Source organism: Molothrus ater, chromosome 8, assembly GCF_012460135.2.
Source record: "Molothrus ater isolate BHLD 08-10-18 breed brown headed cowbird chromosome 8, BPBGC_Mater_1.1, whole genome shotgun sequence".
Taxonomy (NCBI): Eukaryota; Metazoa; Chordata; class Aves; order Passeriformes; family Icteridae; genus Molothrus; species Molothrus ater.
Genome location: NC_050485.2, coordinates 22,043,835 through 22,063,201, shown reverse-complemented (window position 1 = coordinate 22,063,201; position 19,367 = coordinate 22,043,835). Strand labels below are relative to the sequence as shown.

At 55.5% G+C, this 19,367-nt stretch overlaps 1 protein-coding gene across 2 annotated transcripts in view; it reads right to left on the bottom strand.

Annotated features, from left to right (window-relative positions):
- The window catches only part of SLIT1 (slit guidance ligand 1), a 60,664-nt gene that overhangs the window by 17,661 nt on the left and 23,636 nt on the right, over positions 1-19,367 (bottom strand). The window lies entirely within an intron of this gene.

The following is a 19,367-nucleotide window of genomic DNA, read 5'->3' as shown; positions in this document are numbered from 1 at the left end:
GTGGGAAGACCTGATTGTTTTATTTATTCTCCATGGCTCCCAAACAGCCATTCCCTCTCCCACCCTAATAGTGAGCAGCTCCTCTGAAATTGGATGGCAACTGCATTGACTGCTCCCATCCTGGGATGCCAGCATAGTCCTGCTCCAGCCACCCCTGGGGCAGGAGGTCAAGTTCCCATCTCCTTCCTGGCAGAGGTAAACTGAGGCACAATATAGCATTTTTCCTATACAAGTCCATGGATGAGTGAGGAGGAGGACCAGGGTATCCTACACAGATTAAATGTCCCCAGAATTACACAGGCCACACAGACACCTCATCCCCAGCCCCAAGAGGTGGTTTAGGGTGTCCATAGATATCAGCACTTCACACATAGTGCTCACCAGCTCTCCTTCAACATAACAAAGCCTGTTTGCTATTGATACCCCACAGCTGGACTGGGTCAGGATGGAGGCACAGCATCCAACTTCCTCCCCATGCCCTCATTTCCTCCAAAAAGTGGGCTCAACAAATGGGCACAAGCTGCTTGCAAAACACCAGGAGGTCTCCAAATTGGGACTTCACCGCAGCTGAAAGCTTCACTAACACAATGAGAAAATGTCCTCAGAGGGAAGCACCAGCATTACTTGCACAGCTGCATGAGGAAAAGGAAAATGAAAGGACAGTGGGCTTGCCTAGCCCTCCAGTAGGATGCCTGACCACCAAGGAGATGCTATACAGTCCAGTGTGATGCACCAGCCCCTGCCCCCGCACAGTTCGTACATCACTCTGGCTCACTCCTGGGAAACAAACCCGGCTGGCAAAGCATCATTGCCGGAGCAGTGCAAGGGAGATGTCGCCCCAGGAACTGCCCAGGCTTCTGGAGAAGGACAAGCCCAGCTCCTCTGCGAGCAGCAGGCGCAGTTTCGCAGCAACCCACGTGGCGGCACTGCCAGGCTGCCCTGCTGTTCGTGCTGCCTGCGCCGCCTGCCCTGACTGTGCCGGCTATTCCCAGTACTCCGCCCGACCCGCCCACGGGGGATCAGGGTCCCTCACCCTCTCCAAAGGGAAAGAACCGGACACCTGCAGCAGCGTCCAATTGTCCAGCACTCCTTCAAATACAAACATCTTCTCCTCATACTATGCTGGGGATGTGATGAGTCTGGGGACCCCGAGGAATTGCACTGACTTTTCAGAATAAGACAGCATTGCACCAATTCCTCTTTTCTCTTTTAGCTCCCACAAGGAATCGCTTAGAAAACTCCTAGGAAAAGATAGCAACTTTTTTACATGGGCAGACAGTGATAGGGGGAACAGTTTTAAACTAAAAGAGCACAGTTTTAAATTAGATGTAAGGAAGAAATTCTTTACTGCGAGGATAGCAAGCCACTGGAACAGGTTGTCCAAAGAACTTGTGGATACCCCATCCCTGGAAGTGTTCAAGGCTAGGCTGGATGGGGCACTGAGCAACCTAATCCAGTGGGTGCCATCCCTGCCCATGGCCAAGGGTTTGAACTAGATGATCTTCAAGTTCTCTTCCAACCCAAACCATACTCTGATTCCATGAACCCTCCAGGTGCATTTCATCAATCTTTCTAGCAAAGCACGCAGTGCACCGCGTTCCTTCTTGGCAGCTGCCTGTCCTCCAGCATTAAACCATCACAGAGGTGAGCACCACACTTCAGTGCTCTGCACCCCTCTCCCAGGGGTGCAGGTCCTGTCTGTGACTTGTCTGGCTCCCCCATGGAAAGCTCACTCCCATTTCTCTGCTTGGAGCACATGGGAGTCCCAGTGTGCCCAGGGAGCAAACCCAAGCGTCTGTCTCCAAGCTGCTCATTTGCAGCTTGCGACGGAAATGCTGCTCGAAGGTTGCAACTGACTTTGCAAGGCTTCTCCCCTTCACAGCTTTTTGTGACAGTCCCTGATGAAGTGCTGCCGTGGGGGGTACCGAAGCCAAGAGGGACAGACGCTGGATGGGAGGGTTTCAGCAAGGCCCCGGCACCGGGCTTAGATTACATTGCACAATTACACAGCTGACGACACCAGGACAAACACATGCTTTGCCTGTGGAATCCTCAGGCCCCGGCGTTGGAACAAGGCACGGCCCCTTCCCTCCTGGTGTTTCATAGCTCCCAGCTATGTTTGCTTTACACTTTGGCGCAGAAGAAACAGCAGATGGCACGGCTTCTCCTCGCCCCGCTGTGCCGCTCGCAGCACCCACGGCGGCTGCACTGGTGCCACCTCATGCCCCACTTGAATACAAGAGTGTCACTGCCATGGCACGTGGAGCACCAGCTTGCAGTGCTGACCACAGGCACTGGCAGGTCTGACAGGCCTGCCGGGGACCAGCTGATGGATAGGCACAGAGAAGGGGCAGTTGTCACAGTCACCCTCACTGCCTCTTCTGGTTTCACTTCCAGGTATTGTCCTCAAACTCCAAGTTAAAGAGTTCCCGGCTGTTGAATCCAGGTGTTTACCAAACAGCCAGCCCATTCACAGTGCTTGTCCTTGCACAGCACAAGGTACAGAGGGCTATGGTAGTCCCAGGGGCGCAAAGGGAAAGTATAACAGGGGGTGAGGACGTGATGGAGGACACCTCTGTCAGTACACTCACCTCCCACATGGATTTCTGACCCAGCAGATGCCTGTACAACAGCAGCAGCCAGCTCCAACCCACAGCTGTGTGATGGCAAGAAGGCAGGCACCCACTTTTCTTCCAAGTCCCCCAAAAGCCTCATGGCCAGCCTATATCCACACAAGTGCTCCCTGCCGGGCAGTGAGGGGGATGGTGGCAGTCAGGGACCGCGATTTCAGGAGCTTCCCTGCTCACATCTTACAGCCGGCTGCTCTGCCCCATTGTGTGTGTGACGGCTGTCAGATACTCGCGGTACCCCTAGCGAGGCAGGAGGTGTCCCGGCGCTGCCTCTCCTGGCAGCCAGAGCCCCATCGCACCGCCCCGGTTCCCGGGGAGCCTCGGCGAGGAGCCAGGCGCGGGCGCGGCCCCGCGGGGCTGGCAGGGCCTCGGCGGCGGGAGCCAACCCCCCAGCGCGACGCCCTGCCCGGCGCTTAGCGGGGCGCCCGAGCAAAACTGTTCGACATGGCTTCCCAGTGGGGAGCCCACTCAGGCAAACAAACCCCGGCAGCCTTAATCTCCCCGGCAAGAGCCCGCCGGGCCGCAGGGCGGGCGAGAGGGAGGGGGCCGCGGCGGGGCTGCGGCGGCCGGGCAAGGAGGCCGGAGCTATTAGCACGCTCTCATTCTTTTGGCTAATCCTGACTTCACACTTTAACCTGATTGAGCCTTGTTTGGCGAGCCGGCTCCTTGCGCGCCGTGTGAGGGGATTAGGGCCGGACGCAGCGGGGCGATAATTGCTTCCAGCGGCGCTGGCCCCGCGTCCGCCGAGCCCCCCGCTGCCAAGAGCGCCGGGGCGGCCTGGCAGCCTCCGGCGAGGCGCGGCCCTCGCCAGGCGGCCCGGCTTGGCAGCGCCGCTGGGCTGGCTCCACTGCTGGTGAACAGGTCCAGCCTGCCCGGCGGTAGCAGCCACACGGGCACCTTGTCCGGGCCAAGGCTGCAGCCCGTGTCATGTCCCAGGCACAGCGGCGAGGGCTGCGGGCCACGCTGTGCCAGGTGACTGACTTTCCACCCTGGCAGTGCCAGCATGCCAACTCCAGGCAGGTGAAGTGCAGGGGGCTGCTCCTCTCTTTACCTTGTTTCCTCCCCAGCATCCAAGCTGGAAACCCATTATGAGGGCTTCAGCCTCTGCCAACCCACAGCTCCCACAATGAAAATGCACGACACTGCATGCCCCTGGCTCACATACCAAGCACTGCTGCAGCAGCTCTGCTCCACCAGTGCTGACACCAATCACTGCGGGCACCAGCTCAGCCACAGCAACCATCCACCAAGCCTTGAGCAGACAAGGCAACCAAAGCCACCAGCCCTGCAGAGCATCGTGTTTCATGCTGGAACAAGTGCGCCCTGGATCCCAGCCTCACCTCATTGGTGCCATGCCAGAGGCAGCTGTGCCAGAGCACAAACAGCATTTCCCCAGCAAGGACTGTGGCACCTGCAGCTATTAAGCAACCTCATGTCTCTCACATCACCCTGCACATGCTGTCTGTCCCAGCACAGCCTGTCCAGGGGAGAGGGATGAGCAGAGACAGGGCTGACAGCTGTTCACACCATCACCTTCACTGCCTGACAGGTGACAAGGGGTGAGCTGAAGGGACAGTAAGACTCCTGCATTACAAAAAATCAATAGACTAATCAGCACTTGCATTAGTAGAACAGCCCAGAGTCTCCCAAGGGTTCTGCGCTCCCTGTTGCCACTTCAGGGCAGGAGCTGCTGCACCCACTGCTTGTGTCAGCATCAGCACCTGCAGCCCTGTGCTGGGGGAAGTGTCACCCACATGTCCACAATCCCACATGTGGCTACACAATCCACTTGAGGTGATGCACACAAGTCCCCAGTCCTTCAAAGACCCAGTGCCCAAGGAGGAGTGTCCCTCAGGGAGCTGCTTGCTGGAGATGGGGAGCAGCCACCCCTCCTCTGCATTAGCAGGATGCCCGGGCAACAAGGCAGAATTTTGTCGGCTGTGTCACCTGTCCCAGTCCCCAGTGCGAGTTTGAGCAGGAGCCCACAGCCTGTCTCAGGTTCAGGTTGCCGTGGCATGCCCCCAGCATTATGTCACACTGTTTGATTTTTAGTGGGCTCCACTGGTCCAGCTGCTGGCACCGCTCCATCCTGGCCAAGGGAGATGGACAGACCGCCCACTGCCCCCAGCCCATCTCACCCCACTGTCCCCAAGGTCACAGCCTGTGTGCTACCCACCACTGCCTGTTGCTGCCTGCCACCCACTGCAACCCCAGCCCTTGGGGCTGAGGGTGTTTGCACAGGACAAGGTGGGATGGCAGATGCTGACGCATGGTTACAAACAAGCCAAGGTGTAGAGGGGTGGGCTCAGTGCGAACCCCTGCCACTCTGGAGAAACATGGTGGGGTTTCTGGAAAAGGCCCTTTGGCAGGGGGCAGAAGGGGGAATGGGAAGGAATGGGACAGGGCACAAAGCAGCATGGTGTGGGGACAAGGAACATTATTTACTGCTTTTCACAATGCTAGAACAAGGAACGACCAACACAATCACAAAGGCAGGCATACAATCACAGCTAAGAGTGAATCCTCCAAATTAGAAGTCCATGCATCTCTCAGCCACAGCCAGCTCAAAAGGAAAATTAATAGAAGCCAAGTGCTGAGATGCACCTGCCAAGCCTTGCTGTGGCAAGAACACCTGCAGGTGGATGCTCGGGAGCTGAGTCCTGCTGCTGGGAGACCAGCTGGGCACATCTCTGTTAGCACCACCCTGCCCAGTGCAGGCTGCATGGACAATGGCTCCACCACTGCTCTGCTGGTGGGGACTGTCACCCACCAGGAGTCACTTCTGTCACCCTGTTTTAGCGGCAGGCAGAGATGCACAGCCCTCTGCTTCCCAGGGCAGTATGGGGGACATCAGCCTGGGGCCAGGGCAATGCTGGAATGCCCAGCCAGGGTGGGGTATCAGGATCCCGGCTACGATCTCTGCCTGTCACTCCTGTCACTGCCCCCTCCTGGAAGAGGGGGACAGTGAGCTGGAAGTGGGGGAGGGAGGCGCTGCTCCTACAGGGGTTCAAGGGGGAACAGCTGTTTGCTGTGAGCAGCATCCCAGGCTGGGCGGGGTGGCACAGCCCTCCCTGCTGGCAGCCGGAGTGGAGCGGCTCATCAAGCAGCCCCAGCCGCCAACAATTACGTGCTGAGTAAATCGATGGGATATAATTGGACTATTAAGATCTCATTATCCTCCAAGCTCTGGTTGCCACAGCCCGCAGTGAGCTGGGGGAGACTGCAACCTGCAGCCACAGAAACTGCCTCCTGACACACACAGCCTTGATGGGCACTGGGAAAGGGTGCATGGAGCAGGGACAGGACAGACAGAGGGGACAAGAACGCTGGCAGCAACCAAATCTAGTGCAGGAGACATCTCTGTGGCACTGTGCAAAGGCAGGGTGGTATCCCTACAGGGGTCCTAGAGATTAAGACAACCAGCCATCCTTCTACCAGCCTGAAAGCCACCACTGACCTCTCCTGCCCTGTGTTCTCATTGCTCCACAGTGAGATGGGCAGTTTGGCCTCTATATGCCCTTACATGCATATCTCTACCCCATTCCTACTGGAAAGCAGGGCTCATGTCCCCACCTGCAAGATACAGCGTCCTTATGCTCTGAATCACCCAGGCTGCCCAGCCCTGAGTGTCATTTTCCCCGTGCAAGGGCTGTGTACCCACATCATCACCTGCTCACACACCACCCATGGTGGCTGATACGATTCCAGGCCATGGGGCAGTCCTCTCAAAGGCACCAGCATCCTCAGCATCTCTTGGCACCAGGTCATATCCACTGTGGTTCAAGTGAAAGTAAATAATCACTTCTCTTAGGAGAGCTGACCCAATCCCACCTAAGGCTTCTTGTAATATTTCTTTTCTTCTTATTTTCTCAGCACCAGTGAAAGCAATGCATCAGAGCTCCTCCTTGCCAAGCCTTATACATAAGGACAAAACAATCCTTTGCTGCAGCAAGGCAAAACACAACTTGACACCACGATGTGCTGAGTGTCTCAGACCTCAGTGATACAAGCCCTATCAAAAACTTCTGCCTGTCCACTGTGTCCACACAGTAGAGTGCAAAAGTGAACAGAGCAGGGAGCAATGCTTCAAGCATACTACCCTGCCTTCCCCAGGCTTCCCAAAGTGCCGTGCTGACCCCAGGCTCTGGCCCTGCTTCTTTCCCTCCCAGGAGATGCAGATGCTTCCAAAAACATTAAAGCTGGGGAGGTTTGTTGCTTGGACAGACGAGCAGAGCATATGTAAAAGCCAACATATGCTCATGGCAACAGTTAGTGAGAGGAGTCCCAGCCCCAGTGTCGTGGTGTTGATTTAGCAAAACATTTCAGGGTGTGCATAAATCTCAGTGGCTTCAAAGGGACACTGCTGACCATGCCACGACCCGCTGATAGCAGCAATTGACTCTGGCTGGTATCACCCAAGGGTGCCACCACGGTGTCAGTGTGTGCTGAGGGGACACCCTGGGGATGCTGAGGCATGTGGGTCCATGCACTACGGGTAACACCAGCAGCCCCTTGTTTGGGCATTGGGGAATTTGGGGACAGTGCAATGTCCCCAGTGAGTGGGTGATCTGTGCCAGGAGGGCACTAGCAGGGGCCAGGCTTTGCTGAGCAGCTCTGCCAGGGCAGCGCATGGGCAGTGGCTCCGGTCCAGCCCCAGCAAGGATCAGCTCCTGCGTGGGCTGAGCTGCAGTGCCAGAGCTGCGGACTCGGCCTCTGTGGGAAGGGGGATGCTATGGGAACAAGGGGAGCTGGCCAAGGAAAAGAGGGAGGGTGGGAGGGAGGGGGAATAAAGCATCTGCTACGCACCCTGGAGCCTCTTCAGAGATTGAAACAAGTTAAAAGCAGCAGCTTTAATGGAAACACAAGTGAAATAACAAGCTGCAAACCCTGCGTGCCTGTCACCGCCCCCTCCCCACAGTGTCCCTTTGTTCCTGCAACCTCGTTATCGGCAGGAAGGGGAGCTAACACGAGGCTAAGGCATCGCCATCAGCTCCCCCGCGTCCCAAAGTGCCTTGAGGGAGCCACAGCTCCTTCTGTGTCCAGTGCCCTGTGGTCTGGCAGAGCCCAGGGGAGTGTCCTGCAACCCACATGTGGGAGCAGCCAGCCTGTCATTTCCTGCAAAAGGACCTCCTCTGTGGCTGACACATCTACCCCCGACCCCGTTCTCACTGTCTGCTGGGGGAGGGTTCTTTCTCTCCAGCGTCTGGCTGGACACTGAGCGTTAAAACTGCACCTGCCTGGCTCACAGCCCCTGTGTCCCACTGCCACTGGGACCCAAGGCACCCAGCCACTGGCCCCATTGCTGCACAGCCTCCCGCTTTTCTGCATCCCTGCTTCTCATCACTTCCAAGTCCCCTTAGCCCTGATGTTCAGCAAATCTTTTCTCCTCCCTCTTTTCATGTTTTTGCTTCTCTCTTACCCTCTAGTAGTGGGAAATCCCTGCATGAACCTTCCACCAAAGCATGTTTTTCCAGCTACCACACTACCCTCCAGTCTGTGCACCTGCCTGCTTCACATCTGCATACCTCAGCTCATTTCAAAGATGTTTCCCAAATGCTGCAAATAAAAGGCAGAGAGACGTCCCTTTCCCCAGGGCTGCACATCAGGCCTCCCAACCCCGCAGAGGGAAACTGCTGCCCAGAGCGTAGCAACTCAGCACTCACAGACCCACATGTTCCAGGATGTCTCAGCAGCTCCAGAGCCTGGGACAGAGAGCTGAGGGTGGTGCAGGGATTTGCTAGACCATGTGTGGTTCTACCTCCAGCAGACAGCAGTGTGCCACAGCAAGACCCTCCCTGTAGCTCTGTGACAGTTTGGACAAGGTCAATCCCCCCTCACCCCATCACAACCCCATGCATAGCTGTGCCATGCCCTGAGAAGTGCCAGGCTCCAGCCCTGCCTGCCATGCAGCCTGTGCTCCCTGCCTGGCAGCTCACACCCGAGAAGATACCCCAAACTCCATGCTGCAGCACTCATCCAAGGTGTAAATGAAAAAGCAAATAGCTCTTCTGGCAAGCCAGCCCTGAGCCCTGTGGGGAGTTGGCTGCAGCTCTGGTTAGCAGGCTCATCCCCTGGGTTTGCAGCTCTGCAAAGCCCAGAGCTAATTGACTCCCAGGCTCTGAGGCTTTTAATTGCTAATAAGTGTGAAGCCAGCCCTGCCAGCCCTCCTGGATTCCTCCGAGGTGTGAATGAGGCTGAGCCAAGCTGAGAATTGCATCCCGGCTGTCCCAGATCTGTCCCAGATCTTGGTGAGCCAAGAAGTGATGCTCTGGATCTGTGATGCTGCTCCTCAGCTTTACAGGTCCTGGGACAGCAACTGGCCTCAGCTTTAAGAAGAGCTAAAGCAAACTCCCTATGGCCTGGAGGATGTTCTGAAACTGAGGCTGAACCTTGCAAGACAGTTGGAGAACTTGGCAAGATGCCCTGACATGACTAAGCGTCCTTCACACTCCTCATGTTTGGCCTTAGCACTCAGACAGGTAAAACTCTTATGTCTCATAGCCTGGGGCTTCCTGAAAGCTCTTGGGAGAGGCTGGCAGTGGGAGGAGAAGTGGGAGATGCATTGCAGGATGAAAGGCAGCCAGAAAGGAGCCAGTGGGACATCTCAAATCGTGCCCAACAGCTGGTAAAAGAGATGTGATTTTACACAGTGCTAGGAGGAAACAGCCAGGATAGGAGAAGGAAAGGCAGATGGAAAACAGCAGAGGGAATGTGGAGCTGCAAGATCACCCGAGCATGGGAATCAAGCACAGGGACACACAGAGAAAACCCAACAGGAAGATAAAGAGACTCCATCTCGTGTGACACACATCAAAGCCAAGATAAGGACTGCTGGAAGGCAGGCAGCAAAGCCCTGCCACAGGGCTGGCCCAAGCTGGGGCTGCCCTTGCCCCAGTAACAATTGCTCTCGAGAGGGGTTTGGGAGAGCAGCACCCAGTCAGGGCCATGCCACAGGGGAGCTGCATCCCAGCCCACAAGGCTTCCCTCCACAGAGCTGCTCTTTGAAGAGCCCCTAGCAGAAAACCACACCACAGGTCTGGGGAAACCTCTGCCTGCAGGTAGTGAGTACAGCTGCAGCTCCCACCCATGGACCTGCCTGTGCTGTGGATCAACAGCCCCTCCTTGTTTTGGAGAGGCAGAAATGAGTTGCTGGAGCCACTGGGTGCTCCTCCCTTTCTCTGACCCATGCATGTGTGGAGCTTGGAGAAGTATCAAGCCCAACAGCAGCACCCAATCACAAGGCACAGACTGAAAAGTGCTGGTCCTGAGTCTGTGGGCACTTGGGGGTCTCACACAGATCTTCAATTTCTGTATTAATGTTCAAGTGATGGAGCAGCCCCACAGCCCTTTTCAAAACTGCCCTGAGGTTAATTATCTTTGGGGCTAACCTCCTGTCTTTGTTCCAAGTGCATCTGACTCACCGTGGGGATAGCAGCTCTGTGACCCCAAGAGCCCATGGCTGACTCTGCCCTGTGGGTGTGCCTTAATAGCTGGGGACTGTGTTACCTGCATGTCCACACCTCCTGCCACAGCCTGATTGAGCTCAAGAGCAGCCAGGATTGCTGAGAGGAGCTCCACAGAGGGGAGAGTGAGGATGTTGCCAGGGAAGAGGGGATGGGACCCTTCACCCTGGCTGGCTTGGGGGGTTGCTCCTCACAGCTCCAGGGGAGGTGCTGGCCAGGACTGGAGCTGCCAGGGTTGCAGCCAGCCTCCAGCATGGCTGCTCAGGTGGCCTGGCACTGCTGGCACAGCTGCAGCTTGTGCTGTAGGACCTGGGGAGAGGAGCTGCTGAGGCTGATTACCCCTGCCAGAGCAGGCCTGGCAGGTTTATTTTTAACACTTCTGATTGAAGCTGGTTTCCTGCTGACATTTACACTCCTTCATCATTATCGGCTCCCTGGCTTCCAACTGCCAGGATAAAAAGGAGAATGAAATCTCCCGAACAGTGGTGTCCTGGCTGCAAACCCCACACAGGGGGAAAGACCCAGACCAGGGCAGCTGGGCAGATAGCAGCCCCCTTGGAGGGAGATGGGTGCCTATCTCTCAGTGGGGGCATTACAGACTGGGATCCCGCCACCAGATGCAGCAGGAGCCATCTCAGGGCAGCCTGTGCAGGAATGTGAGTCATCATCACTGGCATGAGTGTGACATGGCAGCATGGCTGGGCTGCAGATGCAGCTTTGGGTGCTGGTGTCCCCAGAAACAGGCACACTCCTGGAAGTGCCCCAGTGACTGGCTCCAGGTGCAGCAGGAGCCATGGCTGCTGTCTGGGGCCAGCAGAAGGGTGAGGTGCCAATCCTGTTTGCATGCCCATGCTGTGAGCTCCCAGCAGTGGATAAAGGGACTAATGAAGACACGCAGGGCTTGGAGCCCCAGTGTGGTCCTCTGTGATGGGAGAGTCAAGCAGGGGCTGTGCAGCACAGCCTGACCTTATCCTCCTTCCTATGCTGCTGTGGGAAGGCCAGCAATGCAATGCAGAGCCAGTAGTGGGGCTACAGCATGGCCAGAGCACTCAGATCTGAAAAGCTCCTTTTTCTCCCTATGCAACAGTCAAATTCCAACACGTGCTGCCTAAAAATACACTCTAGTCTGCCCAGAACTCTGCCCGTTCTTACATCTCTTGGATGATTCATATTTTGTCAGATTCCAGATCAGTTTTGAGACCAGAAATACCAGGTTTGAGAGACAAGCATGTCATAGGCCCTGTAAGAGGAGGCTGGAGATGTGACCCAGGTGGGAGATGTCCTTCTGCAGCAGGGACTATGGGCTGTGTGTTCCTGACATGTAGAATGGCTCTCATGGAGGGGGAAAGCCCTGCAGCAGCCCTGGATGGGTACAAGCTGCTCCAAGGCCAAACAACCAGCACAACCCTGCTGCATCCCAGAACAGCCCCAAAATGGGGCGCATTCATACATGGGAGCTTGTCTCCAGCTTTTACTTAATTGACTTAATGGATATTAAATCATCAATAACTAATTACACAGCCCCATTCCTGCCTAATATGCTGAAATCTGCCTCCTAATTAAATATTATAGGCATTTAAAAGAATTTCTGACAACATATTACATACATAAAATACTGCAAATTAGCTGTCTCCCACACTGAAATCCTGCTCAGGAACAATGCAGGGACCTGGTTGGACAGAAATCCGGGACATAATTTCAAGTAAATTGAGAAAAGGGCCCACTCTTCTGGCAAAGGATTTTTTTTTTTTCTGAGGGTTGGAGATTCCTGAAGGACAAAGGAGCCTAGAATCACCTCTGCCAGTCTTGCTGCCCCATGAGCTATGTGAGCCCCCCAGCAAAGGCGATTAGGATGTAAGAGGGCTCCTGGTTAGTTAGGCAAACATTAATGCAAATTGTCAGTGAGCCAGGAGAGGAGATCCCAGGCACAGTGGCTTGAAGGGGAGCAGGCACTTCCTCACATTATCAGCCCATCCACTCTTTGAGGGGGAAGCAGGAGCCAGGAGCTGCTCTGTGTCACAAGAAAGGAGCTCCAGGAGCCAGTTTCCATCCGACCACAGCACATTTGATGTCTTGTGAAGTCGAGTTTACATGAGCTGTCTCGTGTCTGCCTCGCACAAGGAAGGGGCTGGATCCTCCCCCTGCACACACAGCCGCAGCTCTGGCTGAGCACGTGAGCATCCCGCAGCACCCTGGGATCCAGCATGGATGAGCCATCCCCACTGCACCCTTCTAGCCAAAATGCAGCTGGAGAAAAAAGGGCTGGGTTTGGTCTCCTCCTCATGAGTAAGGGCCAAAGTGCTGCTGACTTGCTTTGCCCTCTGCACAGAAAACTTCTATTTCTCAGTCTTCAACTCTGGCTTGGTGTGAGCCCAATTCAGTGCTGAGCTGGGGCCATGAGGACCACAGGAGGGGCCACAGGAGGGCTTCAGCATCCCCCACCTTAACCTGCAGGCAAGAGCCCAGCCCAGCACAGTGTGTGCTCTGGTGTGTGTGCTCTGTGCCAGGCTCTTCCCCTAAAAGCGGAGCAGAGAGCAGGCGGTTTGCAAGGGAAAAGGCCGGGAGCTATGGCAGGGAACACCAGCTGGTAATTGCCTGCAAACTGAACTTGCAAGTAGAAGCTGCAGTGCCAGGCTTTGAACAGGGCTGTTTCATGTGCCTGGTGCTCCTGCTGCTCCCTGTGCATCCCATCAGACATGGGAGAGGGGATGAGGACAGGGTGTGTTTGAAATTCACACTTCAAAGTTGCTATCCAAGTGCACTGGCTTGTATTTGCTGCACAGCTGGAGACAAGTCAGGGAGGGGAAGGGTGAGCGGGGAGACAAGGGCTCACATTCCCAGACCCTTTAATGCTGGGATCAATCACCTGCTCAGGGATGCTCTGCTGCAGTGAGATGAGAGCTGTACTCAGCCCCTTCCTTGCTACAGCTCCCATGCTGCAGCTTGTACCAGGGTAACGCTGCCTGATGCTGGAGCACCCTCGGGCTGGGGGCTCTCCACACGCTCTGCTGCACTGCCCGCTCTGTCCTACCCTGCAGCATGCACTGCAATCCATGGCCCACTGCACCACGTCCACACTCCCTCCAGCATGCAGACACACTGCACACACACTTGCTCTCTTAATCACTCCTTGATTCTCACTTTAGAGCCTTTGCTGTTTTCTGCCCGCTCCTGTGTCAGCACACCTGGAAAGGCAGCACTGTGGGGAGCAGCAGAGGGGGCACATGGCCCCTGCAGAGTCCAGCCCATCTTCTGAGGCTGGTGGAAAGACCATTCAGTGCTCCTCTCCCAGCAATGCTTCCTTCTGTACACAACCTAAAGAGCAGTCTGGGGAGGTAAGGCACAGAGGAAGACCCTGGTTCTCCACCACCAGGCTCAGGGACACAGATGTGCAGCCCCAGATTGGCCCAGATCTGCACGCTAATGCCTGGACTCTCCTGCTTGTGCTCTCCCTGCAAAACACAGCAGCAGCATGGAGGGTCTAAGTATATCAAAGCTGGGCTTTGAACCATTTTAATCAGACTGCCCACGCCACCATGACAAGATCCCCCTGAGCCATCTGCACCTTCCCACATGGCATCCCAGAGGCTTGCAAGGCAGAGCTGGAGCGCAGAGTTGCCCCAGCTGGCAGACACAGGGGCTCTCTGGGACACAGCTAAGGGGATGGACGCTCTGCATTCACCTTCCAACAAACGACAGCCCTAAACCTGACCCCTTTTCATGACTGCCACCTGCTTTCCAGGGACTCAGCAGCATCATCCCTGATTTTGCAGGGACAGATTAAGGCACAGGGACAGCATATCGGTGGCCATAGAGCCACAGGCCAAGGACCACTCTCTGTCTCGCAGCCCCTGGAGACCTCCGGAGCCCCTCAGCCTGGCCAGCTGAAAGGCTCTCCCACCTGCTCCTTGGAGCCACAGCGTCTGCAGGGCCGGGCAGCGCCTGCCCCTTCCCGCGGCGGGGCGAGCAGCGGGGCCGGCCCCGCTCAGCCCCAGGAGCCGCAGGCAGCTGCCGGAGCGGCCGGCCCTGCCTCACGGGGGGCGCAGGCAGCGAGGGCCGGGCAGGCCGGGCAGCTGCCCACCTCCCCCGGGGAAGGTGGCGGGCGGCCAGGAGGGGACAGGCGCCAGCCAGACCATGCCGAGGGCAGTCACCAGGCAGGACGGCAGCCGGGCGCGGGCCACACGCTGCTGAGGGCCGGCCTGGTCAGCTGGTGGATGGGCCCAGCAGGAACAGGGTCCCACCTCCTGCTCTGCCCCTCGAGAAGAGGGTTTGATGCAGCGCCTGCCCTGCCAGGCTGCAGCCTCTCCCTCTCATTATTTTTTCACCGCAAGAACTATCTTACACCTTATCAATAATTCACAGGTACAAACGATAACGTTCGCTGTCATGGTCCGGGAGCCACATGTTCCCGGCGAGGGGGAAGGGGCCGGTTGCAATCGCTATTGTTAATGCCTGCGGAGCTGGGGGGAGGCGGGGAGGATAAATATTTAACACTGTGTCTCCGAGCAAATGTCCATGACCGAGGGCTGAACATGGGTTTTACACAGAGCTGCTCCTGCCCTTGAGAGGGTCATTAGCATGTTAAAAGCCGTCAGAGCAGGGCTGATGGAAGGGCTCTGCCGGAGGGACCCCCAGCGCTCTGCCTGGGGGCTAGCGGGGATGCAAGGTGCTTTTTTCTGCTGCAGGAACGTGGCCATCTCCATCCTGCCCAAATCTCCCCTTTTCTGAGCACAAAGGCTGTCGGCCGCACGAGGAGCATCCCCACCTCTGCCCGATAGACAGGAATGAGGCACCTGGGGTAGCCCGGGGCTGGTGGGTGGCCAGGGCAGTTCATTGTGCAGAGGAATTACAAAGGGGACACAAAGAGCCACACACCACATTTTGTGTGAGCTTCCTCTCCCGGGCCGCCCGGGCCTTTCTTTTGCCATGTTGAGGGTGAGCTTTCTGTGTAAATCCCCAGGGCACGGTGAGGGGAGAATAGGTGTCTTTGTGAAAGAGGCTGGAAAATAAAGGGAAGAAAAAGAAGCAAAAGCACAAAACCCAGGCCCTGCTGTGGCAGGCGGCAAGGACAGGAGCACAAAGATTCCCAGAGGATGTAAAGACAGTCCTACAAACGGGGTGGGGGGATCAGGGGTTGGCAGGCTGCAAGTGCCCTGCTCACGGAGGCACCAAAAGCATCCCACAGCATTCTCCCACTCTGTAAGTGTCCCCAAATGTACAGTGTAACTTCCCCAGAGCCATGTCCTCATCTACAGCCCAGTTTCACATTCTTATTTTTCAAGGCACAATTTTGGGCACTGACAGACAGGAAAACCCCATGCTGGGATAATCCAGGAGCACTCTGTTTTGGCCTTGCTGTGACAGTCACTGCTGGCATCTCTCTGCAGATGGATGGGAACGGGAGAGGAACAGGACCTGTCTGGCTCTGTGGAGGTGGGGGCACAGGAAGAACAGTTGTGATGGACAAGGGAGGAGTGTAGGGAAGAGAGAACAACTTCAGCCACCACTGCCATTTGCCCTGTGAGCTCCAAGCCGAAGCCCCTGGAAGGGTCAGCCAGCCCCTCACCAGGCAAGGTATTCTAGAGCTCATAAAATTAAAGCAAGGCTGTCTTTCCCTTTTACAGAGCTAATAAAATATATTTCTGCCTAAGATGCTCAGATAGGACTGCAGCACAGAGGTCAGAAAGGCCACGGCTGAGCATCCCCTGGGGAGAGCGTGGGAAGAATGGCGCCAGTGGATCTCCCCAGCCTGGCTGAGAGCAGCAGGGTCAGCCTGGAACCCCCTCCAGCAGCCCCCAGCTGTGGCAGCCCCATCCCTACCCACAGACGTGCCTGTTCAGACACCAACTCACATCATCCCAGATAGAGAAAAGCCTCTGCAGCCAGCCTTTGCTCTGCCAGCCTCACAGAGCAGGGATGCTTGGGGGCTTTGAGAGCAATTAAGGACCTGGCCTGTGTTGGAGGCACTGGACTTATGTCCCCAGTACCCAGAGAGGGAGAGCGGATGGGGTGTCATCCATCACCCAGAAGGAGCCACTTTATCACTGGGACACCTCTGAGTACTCAGCCCAGACCCAGAGCCCTCCCAGGGATTTCTGCTCCAACCGACACTTCCAGTTTTCACCACCGGGAAAAGAAGTACAGTCTCTTTTGCAACTTCAAACGACATTAAATTCACCTCTTCCCAGCTAAGTGTTCAATGGTTAATTGCTCTCTGTTGTGAAAAAGACAAATTTAATTTTAGTCTGAATTTGTCTAGTTTCAGCCCTCAGCTATTGAATGATTTTATGCTTTTTCTCTTTTCTTTTTCTTTTTTTTTTTTTTTTTTTTTTTTTTTTAATTAATGGCATCCCTATAATCAGGCTTTTCTCCATGCAGGTATGCAGAGATGGAGATAAATTTCTCTCCTAGCCTCCTCTTGCATACACTAAATAGACTGAGCTTTTTAATTCTTTTCACTGGAATGCAGATTTTCCAGACGTCCAATTATCCTGCACTTCCTCTCTGAGCACTTTCTAATTTCCCAACATCTCTCTAAACTGTGGGCCCTGAAGCATAAACTGTGCTCAGCAGAGGCCTCCTGCCCCCCAAACTGGCAACTCCCCTGTGCCCAGAGCTACTCCGCACATCCATCACTGCCCAAGCTGGAAGCCCACATCCCAGAGCAGCCTTACACGATGGCTGCTAAGTCCTTTTCAGTGTAACCACATCCCCAGACACTGCTCCCTGTCTTGTAGCTGTGACCTACATTTTTTTTCCCCCAGCTGTGTGACCTTGCATGAGGCTGTTTCCCAGTGCAGGTGTTTCAGGCAGAGCATCCCCACTAGACCGGCATCCCGCCCACAGCACCAGCCCTGCTCCTTTCACCACTGGCTCACGTGTCCTCCAGACTGAGTTCTCTCACTGTGCAGGTGATTTCTTCCCAAGCTGCATCACCCAGGCCACTCAGCTCACCCTCAGCTGGTGCAAGGCAGAAAGAGGAGGCAATGAGAGACCAGGATATTGGGAGCTGATTGGCAAAAGTCAGTAGTGCCACCAAAGACTCCAAGACCACCGCAGCTTGGCAGAGATGGTGAGAATTAGTTCACCACATTAGTTCACCACCATCAGACCCCCACTGCACCCTGCCAGAGAGGTGACCACTGCAATTCCCCCAGGGATTTCTACCAGTGAAGAATGCTGTCAGAAATGCTACACAGACTTTTGCAGAATATTAATGTTTTCATGGCAATATCCTCCAGGCAAGAGCAAAATGACTTGCAGAAGTCTCGGTATATCATGTCAGCACAGTCGCTACTTATCAACCCAATTTGTCAGCTCATCAAAAAAAATGATATCAGGTTTGTTTGACGAGAGCAATTTTCCATGTGGATTGGCATTAATTATCCTTTAATTCCTCCCTGATTGCCACCCGTACTGTTACTGTAGCGGGGATCGGTGTCAAGCTGGAGGCAGAGCAGCGGCTGCCACCGGGGGGAGGCATGGCAGGGATGCTCCATCCTCACTCACTGTGCTCCGGGGTTAATGACCTCACACTCACTCTGGAGGTGACAAAGTGACTGATGCATAGAAAGTGTCACATCCCTCTCCACACAGCCCAGGTCCTGGGCAGGGGTGTTGCTAAGAGACAAGACCAGGATGAAGAGAGTCAAGGAGGATGGGGGATAGGAAGATCCTGTCCTAAGGAGCAGGCTCAAGGCCACTATGGGGAATTTGAGCTACCTGGGTGAAGAGCCATGTTAGTGCAACCACCCCTGCCAGGGATGGGGACCTGCCTGCACCATGAGTCCCTTTCCTCAGGCAAGAGGCAGCCCTAGCCACAGGCACAGGCTGGAGCAGGCACAGGCTGGAGCAGTCCCAGGAGAAGCCAATATTTGCTTTCTCTCAGTTAACCCTCAGACTGAGGAATGCAGGGTCACCACCTGTGTGGCTCCCTGGGGAGGCAGCTGTGTGTGGAGGGATGCAGGGATGTCCCCTTTTGGCTGTGCTGTTTATTTTCTCAATATTTGTGGAAGGAAACAAGAGCCGGGTGGGGGAATGTGGGGCCAAGGATGAACTGGGAGGGCTGGCCAGCAGAGCGTTGGTTGAGGGTCAGCAGGTGATGGAGGTCAGTCAGCACTTCCCAACTACCCTGTGTGTCCCTGTGACACCCAGCCAGGGCCCTCCTCTGCCACCTCCCTCCTGGATGGGGAGTGGGGCTGTGGGTCTCCCTCCTGAGCCTTGCCTCATTCCCTGGCTCAGCCATCTGCTTGGATGCAGCTGGACACACCAGAGCAAACCACTGCCTTCACAAAAATCTATTTTAGGGTGAGTGGGCTCATTCTCACCAGGACCAGGGCCTTGCCAGCTTTCAATAGCAAAAGGTTCTGTGTGATGCTCACTTCCATTAAACCTGCCCACTTCTGTAGCCCTGCTCCCCCCTAAGAAGTTAAAATCTCCCACAAAATGATGTGCTGACCTACAGCACAGGTGATATTCCCAGCAGATAACTGTCTCACAGCTTATATCCTACTCCTGCTCTCAGCCATTAATAAAACTCAAAAGAAATGACCTTGAGGTCCCTGCCAGTGACACCAAACCCCAGCAGCCCTTCACTTCCACACTCTTCATCTCATTTGGGGCTGACATGCTTCCAGTCAAGGCTCTGCCACCAGACAGGCTGCAAACACACAGCCCTGGCACCACGTAGCAGCTCTGGAGGAGAAATCTGGCCATTGGTGGAAGGCACAGCCCTTGGAAAGACAGGCAGGGCTGTCACCATGTCTCTAACCCCTACAGATCTGGGAAATGCAGATGGCAGGGCCACACAGGCACTTTAGTTTCCGTCTCTGTGACTCAGTTTTCCATCTGTAAATACGAAAAAAACGCTGACATCTGCAGTGGTGGAGATGTCAAACTGAGTGAGTGCTCGCCCCAAGCTCCTCTAGAGCCCAGGGGGAGGGCAACAAAGACTAAATATTATCATTCCTCATTGCAACCAAGACTGCAGAGCAGAAACTGATGCACCAGTGGTGCTGCCCCAGTGGGCTGTATTTGCAGTGTCAGCTAATGATTGAGCTGAGGCACCTCTGAAAGCTGGAATCACACACAGAGTGGTTGTCCCCAGCCCCATGTTGCGAGAGCCTTGCAGCAGGGAATAGAGCCTGCTGCACCCTATGATCCAGGGCAGCCAGGGAAGGAGCTTCCTGTGGTGCATCTGCCTGTTCACCCCAGCAGGGCTGGGCAGTCACAGCCCCTGGGGAGCCTCAGGGCACCCCAGTGCCACTGGCACATG